Source organism: Leptinotarsa decemlineata, unplaced genomic scaffold (genome assembly GCF_025532065.1).
Source record: "Leptinotarsa decemlineata unplaced genomic scaffold, Ldec_3_MD MMD2_tig00001064_RagTag_RagTag, whole genome shotgun sequence".
NCBI lineage: Eukaryota > Metazoa > Arthropoda > Insecta > Coleoptera > Chrysomelidae > Leptinotarsa > Leptinotarsa decemlineata.
Window position 1 is genome coordinate 9,740,374 of NW_027412558.1, and position 21,645 is coordinate 9,762,018.

General features: G+C 35.1%; 1 protein-coding gene and 1 long non-coding RNA gene across 2 annotated transcripts in view; one reads left to right on the forward strand and one right to left on the reverse strand.

Annotated features, from left to right (window-relative positions):
- Nucleotides 1–21,645, reverse strand: part of LOC141482424 (uncharacterized) — a 442,404-nt gene that overhangs the window by 408,086 nt on the left and 12,673 nt on the right. The window lies entirely within an intron of this gene.
- Nucleotides 1–21,645, forward strand: part of sog (chordin short gastrulation) — an 84,214-nt gene that overhangs the window by 52,885 nt on the left and 9,684 nt on the right. The window lies entirely within an intron of this gene.

A 21,645-nucleotide genomic window follows, 5' to 3' on the forward strand; every position in this document is an offset into this window, starting at 1 on the left:
ATTATTGATTCTAGTACATAAAATTTACGTTTAAAAATTGATTGTGGCTGTAAAAGCACAGAAATAAAAGTTATCTTTTCGCCTTCAATTCCTCAATTTTTTATTCAGTTTACCGTATCATTTTTCGAGATAGCACAATGACAGCAATTCACAAGGCCATCTGTATCAAGTAATCCATGGCGCCTGCCGACCTACATACTGAAAAAGTGCTATGTTTACTACGATTCTCTACAATGTTAAGCATGTAGTAGTAAACCAATACGTTATTCGCCATTTTATTTTTAAAACCGTTGCACCGTGCTATATCAACTCGAGTGCCCACTAAAAATGATAAATGCATCTAAAGATTAGATAGATACGTTCCAGCGAAGAATAGTTTTTCAACAAGGGTTACACCAATCATCATTCTTTTTTTTATAACTCACTTCTTCAAGAATCACACCATGAAATATTAACACATCATATAATATAACATTTATAACATATTTTCGATAAGAAAATTCTTCATTTGATACTTCAATCAGTTGATAGTAACTGATTTATCTTTCAGTCCATTTGGTAGATCATTACAGAAATAGTTACTTGTGATGCACTGTTTGGAACCTTTGGTGTAGTAATGAATATTACTGGAGTTTTTTCCCAACACCAAATCGTTATTTTCAACACCTCGACACGTGTTTCGATCACCAAGTTATCATCTTCAAGAGGAAGATGACTTGGTGATCGAAACACGTGTCGAGGTGTTAAAATAACGGTTTGGAGGTGTTAGAATAATGGTTTGGTGTTGGGAAAAAACTCCAGTAATATTTTTAGAAATTAGTTGGCAAAAATTATGTGTTTCTAGGTTTTGATAATCTTCTATCAGGAGTTTTGTATGGTATACTTATTTCCTATTTCCTTATTTTTCATCATGTTGCCCCTGATAGTTACATTCATATAGAAGATATAAATATATGTAATGTCAAAATCCCGAATTGCTACTATAATGCATGGTGTTCATTGAATATTATTTTGTATATATATTTCCTCTCACAAAATTTACGATCTCCAAAACAGTGTCATTACTGAATGAATTGAATATTACTGGAGTTTTACTCCAACACCAAACGGTTATTTTCACGTGTTTCAATCACGTGTCGAGATGTTAAAAATAACTGTTTGGTATTGGGATTAAACTCCAATAATATTCATTACTCCACTGAAGGTCCAATCAGTGAATATTGATAACATGTTGATACGAAGTTGACCATTTTTGTCAAGAAATCCGTTTTCACTTCACCCTCTCAAGGTCAACCAACCAATATAATTATTGACTGCTTCTTCTATCTCATACTTCATACGATACTTCAGTATCATTGTTTAGAAAATAGATCAAGGCATTATGCAAAAGTTCATTCATTGTATCCTATCTTTGTTTGTGAATGGAATGAATCTAAAAGCGAATTTCTTGTATTCGCCTTGTATTGAATAATGAATTGATAAACAGTTTAAATAATTTCGAATGGCGCCTAGTGCTTCAAAACAGACATAGCTGTGAACCTCGCGAGTCAAAGAGCAATAAGAAATACATTTTTTTCTAAACGTTTGATAAGCTGTTGATTTGTTGTGAGTGTCTTTTAACTGTTGCGTTCTTCAAATTTACTTAAAGAGAAGCCGATAAAAAAATTTAGATCAGTTATTGAATGAGTAACAACCAGAAAAAAAAATGGAAAACCTTGTGTTTTTTCGAAACCTGGGAATCAATCATGGTTTGTCATGAGATTTCTAAATATATCCCCAGTGTTCTGGCAATATCCTTATATTATATAAGTAGATTGATTCCATACTGCATTTTTTTCAGTTCTTCAAGAATACTTTTGCATGCAAAGTTTCGAATCAAGGTCAACACAGACTGATAAAATATTCGCTTATTATTATATAGATTTTATAGGAAATTTTATTAATGCACAATAAAAGTAGTTATTTGTTAGAATATAAATTTCAAGAATGAAAAGTTTCCGAAATCTAAAATTCACTACTGTAAGAGGAAAATTATTACCTTCTGGAGAAAAGTCAGTGTGGTACACTTCATCATTGTATCTCTTCAATAACATTCTGATATTTTCATGGTAGGATTGAAATGAATTATTTATACATGTCCCCACTTTAAAAAAAATACTGTTTGAAAAATCTGAATTTGTTTTACTTCTAATGAAAACATCTGTAATACTTTAGAAATATTTCTTTTCAATCATTGGATGTATTTTGGGTACTTCATGTATTCTGAAAATATTAGAGCACATTTTTAGAAGCTGTTTGAATTTTCCCTACAAATTGAGAAAAATATTTTTCCTAGAATGTTCGACTGATGACCTATTTTGTCTAATTTTCAAGTGATAATAAACCGAAACCGGTCGTAAAAAATAATAAACTTAGTAAAAATTAGACAAAAGTCATTTTCTTTATTCGATATTCATTTTTTTCTGAAAAACTACTGTTGTGAAGTCATAGCGATAAACTCGAATTCATGAAACGATTTCTACTATTTCACATCCTAATGTTATTTTGCAACAATATAAAACAGTACTTTTTACCTTTCACAAAGTATTTTCCATTTTTAACCATGTTTTTCAAACAAAAATATATATTTCTTTCTAGAAAGCCCTTGTTTTGTGGGGAGTAAAAACTGGACATTACTTTTTTACTTGTTGTTTCATTGGATGATGAAAAAAGTTCACTACTTGCCAAGCAATTACTTTTCCGCCGATTTTCGGAGAATTTTACTGAAATAGAGAGCTAAAATTATCGGATCGCCGGGCACTGATCATAGGCGTGCTTTCTCCTAGTAGGTATCTAACAACCCCCTTTGTATTTTTGAAGTACCGCATCTGAACTATATCTTCATCAATGGTGAATCAAATTATTTTTTCCATAATTCCCACCACCACTTTTTGATATTGAGAAAATTTCAGTTTCGTGCCCGCCATAATAAATCAAAATTTATTTGGTTGGACACCAATACCATGGACACCAATTTTTATCCAAGAAACAATTACGGCATGAACTGTTGAGTTGAAAAATATACATCTACAGAAGCGAGTGTGTTCAGTAGGTACACATCAAGTAACCCGTACTATATAGAAATTCCAAGTTAAAATACGACCACTTTGATTGTCAACTCGCACAAGTCTCGAACATCGAGAGTTCGGGGTTAGGATGATGACAATTTTAAAATGAAAACACTGATTGTCACATTTACTGTCAATCTTCATTCATGCGTCATCAATTAGTGCATCCGAAATAAATCGACAAAGTATAAAAACGCAATTTCCAACTGTGGAAGTGAAAACACTGGCCACAGGAAAATACCAGCCACTTGCGCCGGCGAAACGTCAGGAAGAAACTCCAACAACCGGTGGCTCAAAACCCGAAACAGTTTACCTTTGTTTTTCACTCTCACTCACAAAAAATACTCAAAATGTATGTCTGTATAAATATGTAGTTTCCTATACTCAGAAGAATTTTACACAATCATAAATGTCTCATAACAAATATCTTAAGTTAATATACGAATATTCCTCAGAGATACATTCGTTTACACCTCGTATCATCACGGTGTGTTGTTGTTGTCTTGAAAAATAACTGAGTCGCGTCATAGTAGGAGTATTATTTAATGAAAAGAAGCGGTTCAGACGAAAGAAATATAATAGTGGCGCCATCTACGATGGGTGGGTGTCCGGTAATATTACGCGCCCACCTAAAGCCGGCTCTCGTATTTTACTTACCTCAGCAAGGAACAAGGCTTTCGTATAGCCTTATCAGTTATGCATTTGTTTTTTTATTACTTCGCGTTCTTGGATCATACGATTGTTTACTTCGGTGCATACCAGGGAAAGGCAAGAATTACTGACTGCAAATTTCTCAAATCAACAATGTGAAGAATGGTATATGGGGTTACATATGCAACCAAAAATACACCAAACTCTTTTGTTTCTCATTGGATAGAGCGAATAAACGAATAATAGCAACAACTATATACTAAACTCACTTGTAACACTTACAAAAAATTGTTATAAGTGAGGTCGCCGATCTCTTACAAGGCGTCCATTTGCAGAAAGAAGATATTGCTGCTAGCAAGCGCAGAATAGAGCATACTGGAAATCAACAAACTTATACAAATATGTTTAGTGTCTCTCAAATCTAAAGGAACAGTTCGTTCTGATATAATCCAACGCCCTTCGTGGTATTAGCCAGGGGAGAAGTTGTTTTCTGATAGGTATCAGTCCATCAACCTACAGTGTGAGACGTTGAGACTGGCCTAAACGAATTGTTCCTTTAGATTTGATTTATAGCCATTCTTCTATATGTGAAAAGTTTAGTATCTCTTACTGATATTCTAACTAAACCCTATATTAAATCTAATTCATATTGAATAATATCAGAACGCAATGGATCGTCTGGTAATGTATATGAGTGAACTCATCTTCCATCATTTCATTCTTAAAGGAGTGAAAATTAAATAAGTACCAACTTATTCTCAAAAAATGTATCGAATGTATAAAGAATTGATTATTATTAAGTTCAACATCAGAGGATGTCAAAACTTTCTGGATCAAATTCTCAAACTACAAAAACATAGTTATACACACACACTTGCACATGGAATCTATAAACTGCTAACAGATAAAGAATAACTTCATAAACTACAACTCACAATTTGATCTCCACAAACTTCATTAGAAAAATATATCGCGACGTGTTTCGCCAACACAGTAGCTTCTTCAACAGTGATCACTGTTTGTATAGATCAAATCGTGAGGTGTAGTTCATGAAATTACTATGGATCTTCATCAAGTAATGGCCGAATCAATCAGAAAAATAAAGAATAACTGTTTTATTCGTGAAGGAGTGATTGTGGCACACTTAACGTATGTCAAACCAACCGAGATCGAATTACACGAAAATTAATAATACTTGATTCAGGTTGATTTCAAAACTCAATACACCCATACAATTCCAATATTGATCAACAACTATCATTTGATAATTTTACAAATCAACAGCTGAAGCAATCCGTCGAGCAAATTCGATTTATTCGCAATCATTATTTTTATAATAAATTACAGACTTATTGAGATATAAAGGTAAATCAAGGCCTCTTGTTTGAAATTATTTCAGACCAATTTTCCATTTATGGAGTCGCTAATAATGATGGTTAACATTTACGTCTATATAGAAATTTATTGTAAACAGAACACTTATTATAACTGAAACTGATGGATTTCATGAGTTCGGACTTCCATTGCCTATTATAATATAAATTGATTTGAAATCCCTGAAAAAAAATTGAAAAGATTAACGGAAAATAACAATTTCAATAAACAAAAAACTGAAAATTACAAAGAAATACCATACAAGCAACAACCAAGAAAATAAAAAATTGAATTATCAATAAAAGCTGAAAATTCAAAAATATTCACAAAAAATGAAAAATAAATTCAGTTATCACCCGAAGACGATTGTGGATACTAACAATCGAAACGTCGTGACGTAACTTGATTTGGAATTTTATTTTTCATTTTTTGTTAATGATATTTTTGAATTTTCAGCTTTTATTGATAATTCAATTTTTTTTTGTTGTTGCTGTATGTTATTTCTTTGTAATTGTCGGTTTTTTGTTTGATAAAATTGTTATTTTCGGTTAATCTTTTTAACTGGGATTTCAGGGATTTCAAATCAATTTATATTATAATAGACAATGGAAGTCCGAACTGATGAAATACACCACGAAACATTGTCAACCACCTTCAAATGAAACTGATGGCTTAAAAAAATCGACTTGAAGTTGAAGAATTCTAGAAAACAAACCATTACGAAAATATTACGAAAAATAGGCGATAAGCAAATCCCGAATTGTTTGCAAGTCACTGAAAATGCAAAGTTTATCAACACGAGATACACTAACAGATTTCCAACTGTCAACTACGAACTGCTTTATAAAGTAGTGTTCCCGAGTACAGAGCACTGGATCCTCCGGGAGAAGAAAATATTAAGAGCAGAAGGAACAAAAACACCTTCAGGTTCTGGTGCAAGTGTTTTCAGTGGCAGACCCAGGACAGATATATCAATCTGCCTAGGAACCTAGGCATACATTCTCGAACACTCTTGGCTGCTACCGAGCAACGTCTGAATTGATAGCAAATTGCCAAAAACGACTCTCCTCGGTAGGAAGACTTACCAGATTGTCTCTGGTCTGCAGTCCTGGCCATACTGGCCAGGAAGGCAATAAGGCTGCTGAGTCCTTTGCAAAGTTGAGTGCTGCAAGCAGCTTCATCGGGCCAGAACCTGTCACTGGCATCGCTTGAGGCTTTGCCAAACAAAGATTGAACACCTGAATGGCAAGAGAAATTAAAGACTTCTGGCAATATCTTCCAGGATTGGTTCATCCCTCCAAGGCGTTCATTGATCTTTCCAAGCTGGAAAGCAAACAGTTGTTGGACTACAGTAGGGATGAACTGGAGATCGAATCAAGTTTTCAGAGTTTGGCAGAGCCGTACTCTTACTATTTGACCTGAAAGATCACTCACCATACAAACGGCTTCATTAAAAAGCTGGGTGGTTTATTTGGTCAAGTGTGAATAGGTTTGAGCAACAATAAACCTTTGCGGGTTGCGGCGGAGAGTCGAATAGACCCACTCACTTTTGACCTAACATAACCTAACACTAATGGATTAGGTGGTATTTTGAAAAGGTTAAAGGTGAAAGTAGTTCTCAAAACTTCTTGCTCACTTCAATGCGTGTTAGGTAACCCCAAATACAAGGTGTTGGAAATTGAAAATTGGGGATATCTGAGATGAGCTGTGGCTTTGACAAAAAATATATCGGTCAGACTGAGCGAGTCATTAAAACTCGAGTCAAGGAACACGCAGCACATATTCGATTTCGAATACCAGAAAAATCAAGTGCCGCCCAACACGCCTTCTAGAACGGCCATAAAATAAATGATGTCTACCTGAAATTGTTGAAATCGGTACATTACTTCACTAGATTTTTGGATGCTTTCAAGACCTTTCATTCATTCATTCCTATTCAGTTTCACATCATAATTTCAGTAGATATGAGTATTTGAAACAGAAGACTTTCATAAGAATAAATTTAGTTGATGTTAAAGCTAGCGCTAGCCAAAGATAGCGATATTTAGCTGTCCAGAGACAACTGCTTACAAATAAAAAAAAAACGCTCCCAGAAGTTGTACATTCCAATTGTTTCATTTATATTTTTTATGAAGTAGTGTCAAATAAGGAATTTGTTGGTATAAATCGAGCAACTAAATTGTTTACTTTCATTTGTGAAATGGTTCTATTTAAAAGTGTCCCCCCTGAAAAACCATTTTTGTATTTTTACGAAAAGTAATTTCCCTGCAAACTATAAATAATGACGCAATTCTGTCTCTCTCGATATAATCCTGTCTAACTTTGCCACGCACTACTGGCAAAAATAACCATTTATCGGACTCAGTTTCTAAAAACTACCAATTATAAAAACGTTCTACGTCAAAAACGCAATTTGCAACATTTCCACCTCGTCCGATATACACCCTTGAAGTGTCCAACTCCCGTCAGACGGCGTGAAAAAATGTGAAAAAATAGCGGCGGACGAGAGACACGTTTGGTGACAAGGCGTTAAATATATTGGTCGTAAAGTTATATCAGAGATCGGCATTCAAGTCAAAATGTCTCAAATCCCGCTTCTCAGAACAAAACACCGATTCTACCGTCAAGGAATTTTTATCGGCTTTGTTTTTTTTCTTTATTTTATTTTTTATTTCCTCTCTCGGGCTCGACTCGTGAAATTTACAAAGGTAATACGACATATGTTAATTTTCTTGGGATATTTTTAGTAAAGAAGTGATCAGGTTTGTATACAAGGGGTCTTTGATAAATGTGCTTTCACCAAAGAAAACTAGGTTGGGAACGATACAACGTTTTCAAAATTCAAATTACAATTTCAATATATTTCAATTCGAACAAAGCTGATCTTCATTGATTTTTCGTCTACTGCACCAACAAGCTTTTTTTTTCATTAGCTTGACTTTCTAAAATAGAACAGGAATTGAGTGGCATCTGACTGATATGAAGATTGCCTTTTTGTATATCAAAAATTTCCGAAACTAGGTGCTACGAAACAATTTGGAACAACAAAATATTAGCCTTATTGAAATGATGTGCAGGATCATGGATGTTTTCTTACACAAATATGTGGTCTTCCAAAAGGAAAAAATATCAAATATTCAATAAATACAACCATCCCTCGTACTTTGAATTATCTATGAAATATGTTGCTTCCAACAATTTTATCATAGAGGTTTACCGATATTCATCTCCTTGCTGAACGATTATTATTTTTCTCACTTCATTATGGAAGTGATTTTTGTTTTATTTTGATAGAAAAAAAGGCTGGAATCATGCTCTTAAGAGCAAAGTCAAAATTGAGTGTAGCTCCAAACATGTCAATGGTTCTAATACATCATGAGTCATTGATTCATGGGAATTAAGCAGTATCCCTGCTTCAGTTAGCTGATTTTAGATATATCAACATATGGTACGATCAGGTGAAATGGATAATATCGATCCATTCAGTTGAGGAATCGGCGAGTTTTCGATGGTGCGGAAACTCACGATAATCCGTTAGTAAAGGAAACTGTAGATTATGCTGTAGACGACCCCTCCAGGTTTGGAAGGCCCGACACTCTGTCGAATGAGGCCCTCAAGTCCAACGGATGAATAATTTTTTCATCCCCGCACCCCAGCCAGGTAGGGGCACACCGTGAAGGGCGGTACTGATGTCTGAGGACTTTCATGCCGCCACCTATATTCAGTTATGTCCCATTTGTCCTTCTGACTAACGCCAGCCGAAACGGTAAGGGAGCCAGGCTCCAACCTGTTTGATATCAGGATGATTCAATTGGATACTATCGAATTATTGATTTATTGTCTCAAAATTTTTTGCTTTTTGAAACCTTCCAAATAACTTCACAGAACTAGATGGAAGAACTATTTATTTCAATAGGAACATAGATAAAACGAATCAGCTAAATTATTCTTAGCCCAAGAGGAAGTGGAATAAAAATAAAATTCAAATACATTCTTCTACACCAGTTTCCAATACTATTCTCATTTTCGAATCATCTATATACACCCATCGACGAAATTCTTGGACCCCCTCGTAAATTGTAAAACAAAATATTTATCATGGCTGGTTTTTTGTACATTTCATCTTTATTTCTTTCACCTGTGCTAGGCATGCAAAAATGTTTACAAAAACAATTTTCTCTAGTTTTAGATACCAATGATATCTATTTAGCATGTTTAAGTGAGTTTAAGTGTTGAGTTCTTCTTTGCAATTATGTCTGGCAATAGAATTTCTGTGTTCCATAGAGCAAAAATAGTGGCTTTGCATGATGAGGCTATGCTGAATTATCAAATCGCGGATAGACTAAGGATTCCCCGCGCTTCAGTTATCCGAATAGTGCATTTGTAACAGGAAACTAACAGCGTTGACTGGAGACATGGAACTGGCCGTCCTAGGGTAACTAATGTAAGAGAAGCAGGATATCTAGCAGGATATGTATATCGAAATCGAACCATAACAGTCTCAGCAGTCCGAACAAATTCAAGAAGAGTACCCAGGCTACTTCCCAGACACATAGCCGCTCGTCTACAGTGGGTACAGGTACATAGAGACTGGCTTTTAGCTCAGTGGCGAAATGTCCTTTTTTCGGACGAAACCAGATGTGGTTAAGTTAGTTATAGTCGGCGACACAGAGTTTGGAGAGGGCCAGGGCGATAATAAGGACTATCTTTTGCTAGAGAAGGCGTTCCATACCAAGAAGGATTAGTAATGTTTTGGGGAGGCATGACGCATGGTCGTCGTACACAGCTCATTTCCATTCCAGATACTATGACAGGGGATAGATATGTTCGAAACATTATTATTTATCCTCTCCGAAATGAAATTGGAGCCAATTTCATTTTCATGGATGACAATGCTACGCCAAATCGCACGAGAAGAGTACAAAATGCACTAGAGATTGAGAATATTTAAAGATTACCGTGGCCAGCAAATTCATCAGACATTAATCCCATTGAGCACATATGGTATTTCTTTAAACGAGCAATCTCAAACCGAATTAATCCTCCTAGCACCCTCGCGGAACTCACACTCGCGGCCCAAGCAGAATGGAACATCCCAATGGATACCATTAACGCTTTTATTGCTTCAATGCACAGGCGAGTTAACCGAATTTTAATGCATTTCTGATTTCGCTCTAAAGTATTTTTCTTCTACATTTCAAATTCTGGTAAACATTTTATTATGCACTATTTTTCTTTTTTATTTTTTTCTTGTTCAGTTAAAATTGAATTCAGCCAATATTCGTTGGTTACATAACCAAATTAAATGTACTATGTAATACACTTCTTGACTCATTTAGGCAAATATAAGGGGATCCAAGAATTTTGGCGATGTTTATTTTTTCGTACATTGACAGTGTGTGAATAAATCCCGGAATAAACGCTGATATCGAAAAACACAGCTACATTATTTAAAAAAAATCAGAACATAAATATATTTTGGCATATACTTCGCCGAATCAAACAAACTAGGAGAGGAAAATTTTTGTGTGTGACATTGACGACACAAAAAATATGAATTCACTTGTCATAAACCAAATTTGGAATGCATGAACACTTCAACACATTCAATATGAACATGGTGTTCGTACTTCAGATAACCCCAACAAAAATAATCCACCGGAATCAAGTAGAGAGGGCGAGCTTGTCATTTTAGCATACCGCTTCGCTAATTTACCTCTTGGGGAAAGCTTCGTCTAAACAAGAAATTCAACTGCAAAATATGATGAAACGAAAATTTATTGATACCACATATGTTAATCAATGTTTCATCTGGAAGAATCGCTCAACATCTTTCTACATTCTTAGTTTATTACCATAATCCAACGTTATTAAGGTTTGGATCATGTGTGTTTGACACAAATGAGTTATTGTCAGTTTGAAGAACTGAATCGATCAGTATGAACAGGCTGCTCACAATTTTATCGATCAGTAATCAATTGAAAATAAAAAAACAAAAGATTTTATGGGCTGCTTGATATTTCTAAGGCCTTTGACCGTGCGTGGCATGAGGGTTTGCTGGCCAAACTTCGATGCTATGACTCTTCAGCTTCCTGAAATAACGTTCCCTGCAAGTGGCCGTCGATGTATATCTCTCGAATACTTTCACCATCAACGCTGGTGTTCCCCAGGGATCCATATTGTCTCCAACCCTCTTTTTAATATATATCAACGACTTACTTGTTGAATCCAATATATTGCTTTGTTGACAACAGCACACTTGTCTCGTCATTCCATTTGGATTCCATGACATTGGCTATGGAGCCACATCTTCACCGGCAGTAGGAGGTTCCATATCAGGTCAGACAATTTCGCTTTCTGCTTCAATAAGTTTGTTGGAGGTTAAATTGGAGACCAATATGCCTTGGCACAATCATGTCGCTGAAATTGCAAAGGCTGCTTCTCAAAAGCTTGGAACACTGTTCCGAACCAGAAAACTGTACACACCTCAGCAACTTTTGATGCTTCATAAAGCTCAGATCAGACCTCCTTTAGAGTATTGATCTCATGTATGGAACTCTGCCCCCAAACATACCCTGAAGTTGCTGGATGCCCTCCAGAAAAGAGCCGTCCGCCTGATTGGAGACGCGAACATCACGTGCAACCTTGATAGCCTGGAACATCATAGAAGGGTTGGAGATTTGTTTCTCTTCTATAGATACTTTTACGGAAGGCGTTCAAGTGACTTGGCACATTTGATTCCACCAAGAGCGGTACATATCAGAGGTACGCGACGGACTGTGACTACTCGTTATTTTGAGGTTCAACTCAGTACACCTCGAACTTCACTGTTCAAAAACTCTGTCATTTGGAGAACTGCGTTTATGGGGAATAAACTTCCTGAGAATGTTTTTCCGAATGGATTTAATATCCAGCGATTCAAATCCAATGTGAATCGCTATTTTCGCACAGGCACCGCTCTGAGAGCGTCTAAGGAATTTTCCTGTACTGCTTCTGTTCAGTCCTTAAAAAAACAGAAATATGGTTTTCAAATGTGCTATTTTCAGGCGATAGCTGTCACGTCGAGGTTGAAGTGGATGGTTATATTTTCATGTTAAATAAAATTTTTAAAAATGCCAGAAACGCAAAAAAAATGTTTGCCTGTAGCTTTTAGTCCTAAATATACAGACAAGAAATATTTATTTTCGGAAAAGAATTGAGATATCCTTATTAATTGAATTCTAATCTAGTATCCAAGCTAATCAATTCGGTTAAAATATCGTATCGTAATTCAATGATTAGTCATCGATAGTCTCCCGAGAGCGTATGTCGAGACATAATTTTTCGAAAGTATAGTAAAATGCACGCCTACTAGTTCATTGTGCGAAATGGTCTACATTTATGAAATAATTCTCTCTATAAATAGCTATAGTTGTGTACACAGACCCCACATGTAGACACTATAGACCGCGAGATTAGTGTTTTGTCGTATGTCTGAAGCAAAATATTTACACTGGCGCCACGATATTATACGCAAACGTCATCAAAGTCGTATACAGAGTGCTTGCATTCAAGTACGTCGATATATCGATAGGATTACAATGCGAAAAGTAAATAAAAATCCGGTTATTACCTTCTCGTACTGTTTCTTTGCCATCGAACCAACAAAAATACATTGTATAAGCGACAAACAATGTGTTCTGCTTATTTAAATGGTTATAAAATGTTTGCGAATAGTGTTCGAAACATATATATCACATCGATATAGTTTTGCCCCAATAAATTGCTCTAACCATAAATAGAGTTTCTTTGAAACCATTGAAGATTTACTAGGAGGTTAATTGCCATAAACAATCATATCGAAAGCCTTGAAAATTCATCACATCAAAAAAATCGTAGTCAGTTGTATTGGGAAATTGATTAGGAACAGACTTTACTAACCATACATATGCAGTGTGGTCCTTCGTGCCGGATATTCTTAAATCTTTGTATATGAAACGTTTGAACAAATCCTCCTTAAAAAGTAATACCAAAGAATGAACGAATAATTATTTCAGTTCAATAAAATCATTTTTCTTCAGCATTGAACATGTTAACTTCTTCAATATCAATGAGAACAATTATCGGAAAAATGTGATTCAGGAAATGAACTATAGATGAGTATAGCCAACTTGATTATATTCATCGAGAAAAATATGGAATGTGAAAGCATAGTATAGGGTGAAACCCAGAAAATTCTAGGAATGCTGACACAAAAACACTTTTCCAAAGCCAAATTATATTTCACAAATAATAGTTTTGTAGCATTGCCGCACAAAATGGCGCACACTTTCATAAACAAAGCTCCGTGAAAACTCCTCATAAACAAAACTCCGTAAAAACTCCGTGGTTTAAATTATGACGAAGTTTTGTGAGATTCCGTAACAAGCCTGGTTTTATACTTTTGAAATGCAAGTGTCAAAATTAAGAATTATTAAATATCTAATACATTTGTCTAGATAAAGAAAATGTGTGAAAATGAGTACATTATACCCAGAAGAAGAATTCTAACTGTATTTTGTGATTGAAAGTTTTTTACAAGGTCAGTATTTACTGTTGTATATATTTTATATTTGAAAAATAACATACGAAATACCCTCTATGTCCACACTTAACGCTCAAATATAGTTTTCATTTTTCAATTAGTCTATTGTTTTTTTTCCAACTTCTCAACCACGTTTCACCAAATTAATTTGTATTATCGAAATGTTTTTTTCAGGAAACAAATTCACATTAATAACTCACATGGTTATCATAGGTAATTTTCAACCTTCTATGATTAAACTGTGATAAGACTGTATAGAAACACCCTATATCTTGGCGCCTAAATTGTTGTGCAAGTAATATAAATAAAATGTACAACGTTATATCAACACACTTATAGTAAATACTGTGGTAGACTTATTTCCTACACCTTATATCATTTTCTTGACAAGTTAATGCTCTTATGTCGCCTAGCTTGGCCCAAAACCAGCGGCAAAATTTTTGATCCGTGAGTCATTTAAGTCTGTTTTCTGTATATAAAATACGAAAATAAACGATTTCCTCGATTTTACAAAACGGTTAAAATGATTTAAAAGGTTACGTCGAAATTTTAGCGTATGTAAAAGTTGTCGAAGGGGATTATAGAATTAATTTATTTCGTTTAGCAGATCTAAATATATCGGAAATGATCTACGAATGTCATTAATCAAAGAAAAAAAAATAACATCAAAGGAACCCCGTGTCACCGTCCTTCTCGTCAACAAAATTACAAATTTTCATCTAGCACGGTTTCAAATTGTTCTGATGAATACTTAAAAATACATATTTTTTACTTATTAATGATTCTGGTTAAACATCAGTAATAGTCATGTCTACTGAAATCAACATTTTATTGTGAGTCGTGAGTCAAAAATTTGCGTCAAATAAGTTTCACGACCAGTCGGATTTATTTCCTCTACAACAAAATGATGGTTCAAAAAGAGCTGCAAGGAAACAGAAACCTACCAACAGTGAAGCAAAAATCTCAGTTCAGAAATCGGTATCGATTTCGAAGCTGTCTTTAAAGAAATGAAAAACCTGCATAGACTCAGAAGTGGGAATAAATTGTTTGTCGGTCTCAACGGTTCTAGTTATTTCTAGCCTATACCTTGGCCATTGGTGAAAATTCAAAGAAGTCCACTAATCCATCAGTGAGGTAAACGGATGGTTCAACACCAACAGAAATAAAAAAGCGTATAAATTTGCTGAACATATGCATGAACTACACAGTTGTACTAAACGATTTTCTCATTGGATAACCACTAGACTTCATCATAGGACATCAAAAAAGTCTTTTGATCAACATATTTTTATCTTTGGAATAATTCAACATCTCAAATGATCATCAATATGATTTCTCCATGCAAAGATCGACGGGCGACCTTTTCCTATGTCATGTATTATTAAAATAATGTAATCGAGAAACACAGAGCTATCGATAATTATTGGATACATTCTGCATTAACACTAGTGTGTACTAGAGTTCAATATTGTCACCAACCCTTTTTCTACTATATATCAATGAAGAGTTTTGAAAAACGCCAGAAATCCAAAGTATGAGGCAGTTATTCAACTGAGAGTTCTATTTTAAAGTAGAATCTCGGTAACCATCCACACTTTGTAAACCTTCTTGGAATAAACCTTCAATGGAGTTCTATCCCAACACCAAACTGTTATTTTTAACACCTCGATACGTGTTTCAATCACCAAGCGATCACCATCAATAGGAGCTCATTTGGCTTTTTCGGTGAAAGTCGTTATGTTGTGAAAGAAATGAGTATCTTGTCCCGAATCTTCGAAGTAAACCATTGAGGATGAAACTGTTTCATGTGACATTTCATATCAATACTCTTTCATATATCACACTTTGTAGCGTTCCAGTGAAAGATAACTTTTCATTTCCATAATTTAATGTTCCTATGAAAGTTGTGTAATTCGTGTAATTCAATAATCATATGAAAGGGTTTTTTCTATCTGAAAAAAAAAGTCTATGAATACACTACATATATTATGAAGAGTTTATATATATATATATATATATATATATATATATATATATATATATATATATATATATATGTATAGTAATTTTTTTCTTTCGTCCTTTGAAAGTTTTTTTTGAAAGTAGAAGAAGAAAGCCAAAAAGCTCCTTTCCCTGTGAGGGATAAAGGATGAGATTAGTAAATTACCTGCTAAAAAGTATATATTCCAGTAATCTGACAATTTGAGAGTGACGTAAAGAAAGGAGAGGGCAGCAAAGTTGTAATTTCAACATTCTCGAGCGTAGCTATTTTTCTTTTATTTTGAAGGAAATAATTGAAGGATAACGAAAAATATATAATCTGACGATTTCCGCTAGCCGAAATAAAAAAAATTCGTCGATAAAGTTTAATGCAGGCAGCTGTGTGATACCTATATTTCCTCTCCGAGTTTCTATTCCTCTATTCTCTATTCACTTTTTCTCTATCTATTACTCTCTCTCTCCGTCCCCACTCTGAATTCTGTTGCCATGACGCCATCACAGCTGATCACAGAGACTCGTTCGTGATGAAGATGATTAATTAATCAATTAATTGATGGATGTAGCCGTTACTACGTGGTAGGAAATCATAATGAAGAAAAGAGAAATTAAACTTTCTATGTTTCTTACCACTTTTGAAAAATACATTGTCCCATGAATTGTTACTTTACTTCTTCAAAAATGAACCAACAATTTGTACATCGATGGTGAAACTCATGTCTTATTTGCGTTTTTCTCAATGAGTCAAGAAGGCACTAAAGTCTCGTACCTTTTTTTTAAAGACAAAACACATAAAAGCAGTTCCCGAAATGAAAGAGTTCTTGAACAGTGAAGCTTCAGGTGTACTTAGGTGAACCTCATAACGATGAGCAGCCACAGTCCGTAGCGTATTTCTGACAGGCACCGCTCAAATATGCCAAGTAACATAAACACTTCCCGTGGAAGTATTTATAGAAGAGAGACGAATCCCCAACCTTTCTTTGATGTTCGAGACTATCAAGGTTGCAAGTGGTGTTCGCGTCTCTAATCAGGCACATGGTTCTTTTCTGGATGGAATCCAGCAGCTTCAGGTTATGAGAACAATACTCCAAAGAAAGTTTGATCTGAGCTTTATAAAGCATCAAAAATTGCTGAGGTGTGCACCGTTTTCTGGTTTGGAACAGTGTTTCAAACTTTTGAGAAGCAGCTATTCCGTTTCTCTGTTGAATTGGCCACTTCAAAAACAAATTAACTTTCTGACACTCTGGAGGAATCTCATGGTCTTTGAACAAAGCTTATAGTAGATATTTACATGACTCCACAAGTCCAGCGTTGATGTTGGTTTCAGTAACATCAGTTGTTAGAAATACTCCTACAAGATGCCGTATAAACGTGGTATAAATAGCAATTTCTAAAGTTCCTGAATACAACTAATGAGACGGAATGACAATTTCAATTTGGTAAGATGAAACCATCATCGATGTCATTATTCATACAATACAACGGAATAACCGTCTACTACCATATTTCAACTTTCCAAAAACGTATCGCAAAATAATTTCTAAGTAATGATATACAGACGTATGAGCATACTTCAATCGATTGTAGCATAATCAATGAGTATATGGACAGGTTGTTCGAGATGAATACGATCTTTATACGGCAGAGTGGCGCCCACAAGGTGAGATAGTACTATCTTACATGGGCGGAGATGTGGGAGACTGCAAAACCGTAGATTCTCGTAGATTGTGATGAAACTAATGGTAAGTTATAAAGCATGTGACAGATTTGGCTACCGATTGAGATTTCTATGGATTTCGGTTCTGAAAATCTGATTTTCTTTGAATCGATTCATTATGCAAAGTATAAGACAAAAGTATTTTCCCTAACTTGAATTCAGAGTTTCAATAGCCTCAAGTATTTTGAAGGTAGTCTTGAACCAACTTGATCTTACTCGTCTCTTCAGTTTCAGCTCACTGTAGAGACGTTTCACTCTGATACATGAATTTGAATTTGATTCAGAAAAGTAATATTTCTCCTGTCGAAACCACATCTCTCTGTTGTCTAGATCATCCAATTCAGGCCAAAGAAGTTGATAATCATCGACCCATTGTGCTCACCACTGACAGTGATGGTCTGGCCAATGTCGTTTTCAAAGAAATATGGAAATGACATTTTTGTATAACTTGTGTGAATATTACCAAACAATTATTTCTGACTTCTCCATCTCCATAATTTCTTTTTTCTTCTTTCTTAAATAGTACTGTTCTAGTTATTACTCATCAATAATTTTTGTCGAACTCTTGGTTATACCTTACATGACTTGGATAAAATTTCATAGCATTTGAAAAGCTCCTTTTTTTGGTGAGATATGAAATGCTCAAAGACGATTGTTTGTGTTAACTTCTGTTTCCAGTAAAAGTATCAGTTGTTACAAATAGAAGAAAAGTCAGTTTCGTGCCAACTCGACGAAATGTGGTGTCGAATATATAAAATGAAGTCGCATAATGATAGTTACACCATTGATATATTAATAATTTTTAATTTATTGGATTTGTCTCCGCCCGAAATAGTTAGATGCGCGCAAAGACAACTGAGGTTATGACATTTGTGCGCGTATGAATTATAGTTATCTTTTAAAAGAAACAAAGTCAGCAATATCACAGTGTTATCGAGCGAGAAGATCGAATCTTTCACAAAGAAACCATAATTCAATTAGTTTAGGGAACATTGCAAAACAATCCACTGCAAATGAAGAAAAATAGAACAGTAGATCTAGTGTTTTGACTGTCGAGCTACTTTTCTACTATTTGAGTGCTAGTGATGACTCAGTGACTCGGTTTATTATAATATTCATCAAATGATTGTAGTGCAAAATAACTCTGTATTTTGGCACGACAGGAGTAAAGGTAATCACATTGCCGACTCTTTAGCCAAGAACAATTGCGGAAATAGCAAAGTGTTACATTCATGCTCAATCCCTGAAGAGATCGGATGGAATCAAAGATTGCAATCTTGCCAGGATCACCCTGGGCGTCCCTGGGAAGCTGGCGCCGAAGAAATATCTGGCGATGACCAGGAAAAATCTACGCCTAACATTAGGACTTCTGATTGGCCACTGTCAACTAAGGAAACACCTCCATAAGATGAGTCGTGTCGAGACTTGACCTACACCTGCCGATATAAAGGAGATGTCTCCCAGTGACCTGCTCACCTTTCTGGAAGGGAGAGGATGGACGATGACCTAGGAGGACAACTCCTCGGGAGGTCACATGTGGCATAAGTGCTGTGGGCCCACACTCACTCTCCCTACTCTACAGATACAGAACTTTTTTTTTACCGTTTTTGTACCAATTTACATCTTTTCTGGTAAACATGAAAATGAGCTGACAAGACAGAGCGTGTTAGTATGGCCTGACTTCGTAACATACGTAAAAAAGTAAATATAACTCAGCTGACAACCCAACACAACATTTATTAATTCTGATGTTACAAAGTTTCCGAATCAGCTGGTATCGTCAAAAAATTAAAGGAAGAGCAGTATTTTCTAATTAAAAAAACAATTTTGAATTTTGAAGGTAACGAATGACAATATCATTACTCATGTTATTTTGGTATAATTCAAAGCAAAAATCAATGTCAAAGAGCTTTTTTTCATGTGCATCTATTGATAAATATTTTGATTGTGTCAGTATACGAAATGAAAATTAACTTTTCAACCTCAGCACTCAGTTTACACTTTAAGCAATAAATAAAGCTAGAACAGCCCCTGTTGAAAAAAAACCGTGCGCCAATGTCACCTCGTCTTCGTGTAACCGTTCACATGTCATATACGACGCCTTTGGCTAGACGAACGGCAAATTTTCACGAGAAAACATACATATTTGCATTCCGCCTGAAAAATGCCAGTAATACCCGACCTGTTGCATAAAAATTAACCGACACGTCTTTGGAAAATAACAGCATACGGCTGTTCGCCTTATTCGCCTCCTTATTTGTAAATCTTGTTTATTTTCGAAACTTTCTATTTGTTCTTATCTTACCACGCAGATTCGTCTTAATGCATCCGAGTGGACGCCCCCGCGTCTTTTATACCATTCATGAGGCGCTTTTTAATTTTCATTGATAGGGAAAATTATGTTTCTGATGGTTGTGTCGTTACGTGAGCAGAGGCGGGAACATTAGGACTCTCACTAGGCCTGATAAAGTCTTCGTCCCACACCTGAATCGGAATGGTCATTAATTATCCCACTACTGATGATAAAAAAATGTTCAGCAGTTTGATGTAGGTTTACGCTAAGATTGTAACAGAGTTCGTTCCGAGTTGTGCAATAACATTTCAAAACATTTGTAACTCCCAGCAGTGGCTATTCATAAGGTGACGTTGAACTAAGGAAGACCTGAATTTCAAATTTAAATCTTCAGGTACTGGATGCAAATTTTATTTGTTTGATACCATTTTTTTGTGTTGGCGTATGGGATATATGTATCTGTATCTGTAGAGTAGGGAGGGTGAGTGTAGATCCACAGCACTTAGGCCATATGTGACCCATTGTACATCCTCCCGAGGAGTTGTCCTCCTAGGTCATCGTCCATCCTGTCCTTTTCAGGAAGTTGGACAGGTCACTAGTCACTAGGAGACATCTCTTTTTTATTGGCAAGTGTAGGCCAAGACTCGCCGAACACACACTCTCTTTGGCAACCTTGAGGTGTCTCACGGTGGCCTCCGCGAAGGTTTTGGAAGGTGCAGCGACATTACTGTCGTTGTATATGGCATATGTGTATTTCCAGGTAAATTTTTCCGGTATTCTTCTTGTTCTTTTGACCCATTTTTGATCTGGTATGCTTCAGAGCTCTTATACGCTAGTGATGATCGGCACACTACCAATTTTTTCAATAACAGGACAAATATTTCATATATATCAAACTTTTCATCACAGTGGGTTCTGGATAGTTCCTCATTTTTTACACGCTTTATATTAGTTTCACCTGTATGTATGTATGTATGTTTGTTTGTAACTCTCAAGCTTGGAATCTGTATTGACAGAATTATCGGCATTATTGCTCAATCTATTCGCGGGCAGATGGCACTTTACGTAACCTCATTGATATTTCTTGATCTATTCGCGGACAGATGGCACTGTACGTAACTATCAATTATTCCTTGATCTATTTGCAGGCAGATGTCGCTGTATGTAACTATCAATTATTGCTTGAGCTATTCGCGGGCAAATGGCACTATACGTAACCTCCTTGATAGGTTGTTCAAAAGAAAATCAAAATAAAAAACATATTTTAAGAATTATAAGTGTAAGCAAAATTTTGTACTACAGATGAAATATTTAAATATTTTCAATTACCCGTGATTCAGTACAGCAAAGTGTTTTGAACGAAACGGAAGATACATTTTAAAATCTAATTCAATTATTTGAAAGTAAACCAGAATATGGATTTCAACAATGAAAACTTTATCGTAAATTGTACACCTAAAAAAATTCAGACACCTAAATATTTCAAAAAATCGAAAAATTAGAATTAAGGTGCTTGACATACATATCAAATCAAGAGATTGATTTGAAAAATAAAATTATTCACTGAAAAAATATTTTTAGTCCCTTAATATTTTGAATGAAACTTCAAATCAAAACATCAAGACTGAATTGTTTTTTGAAATTATTACTGCAAATTTTATCTTTACTTCGAAACAAATTTTACAACTATCCGCCCTCTGTTGGAGACTTACTGCATCTCAGTTTTACTATTGAATTTAAGACCTCAAACTTTATTATGTTGTTTGAGAGGAATTTTACATTCGTGCGCCGTCTGTTAAAGATTTATAATACTAGTGACTAAAACTTAAAATAAAATTATTCTTGACAATAAATCGGACTAAAAAGTGAAAAATAAATATAGTTCAAAAAAACTAAAGAAACACGCTGTTAAAGAACAACTGAAAAGTAAAAAATAATTTTT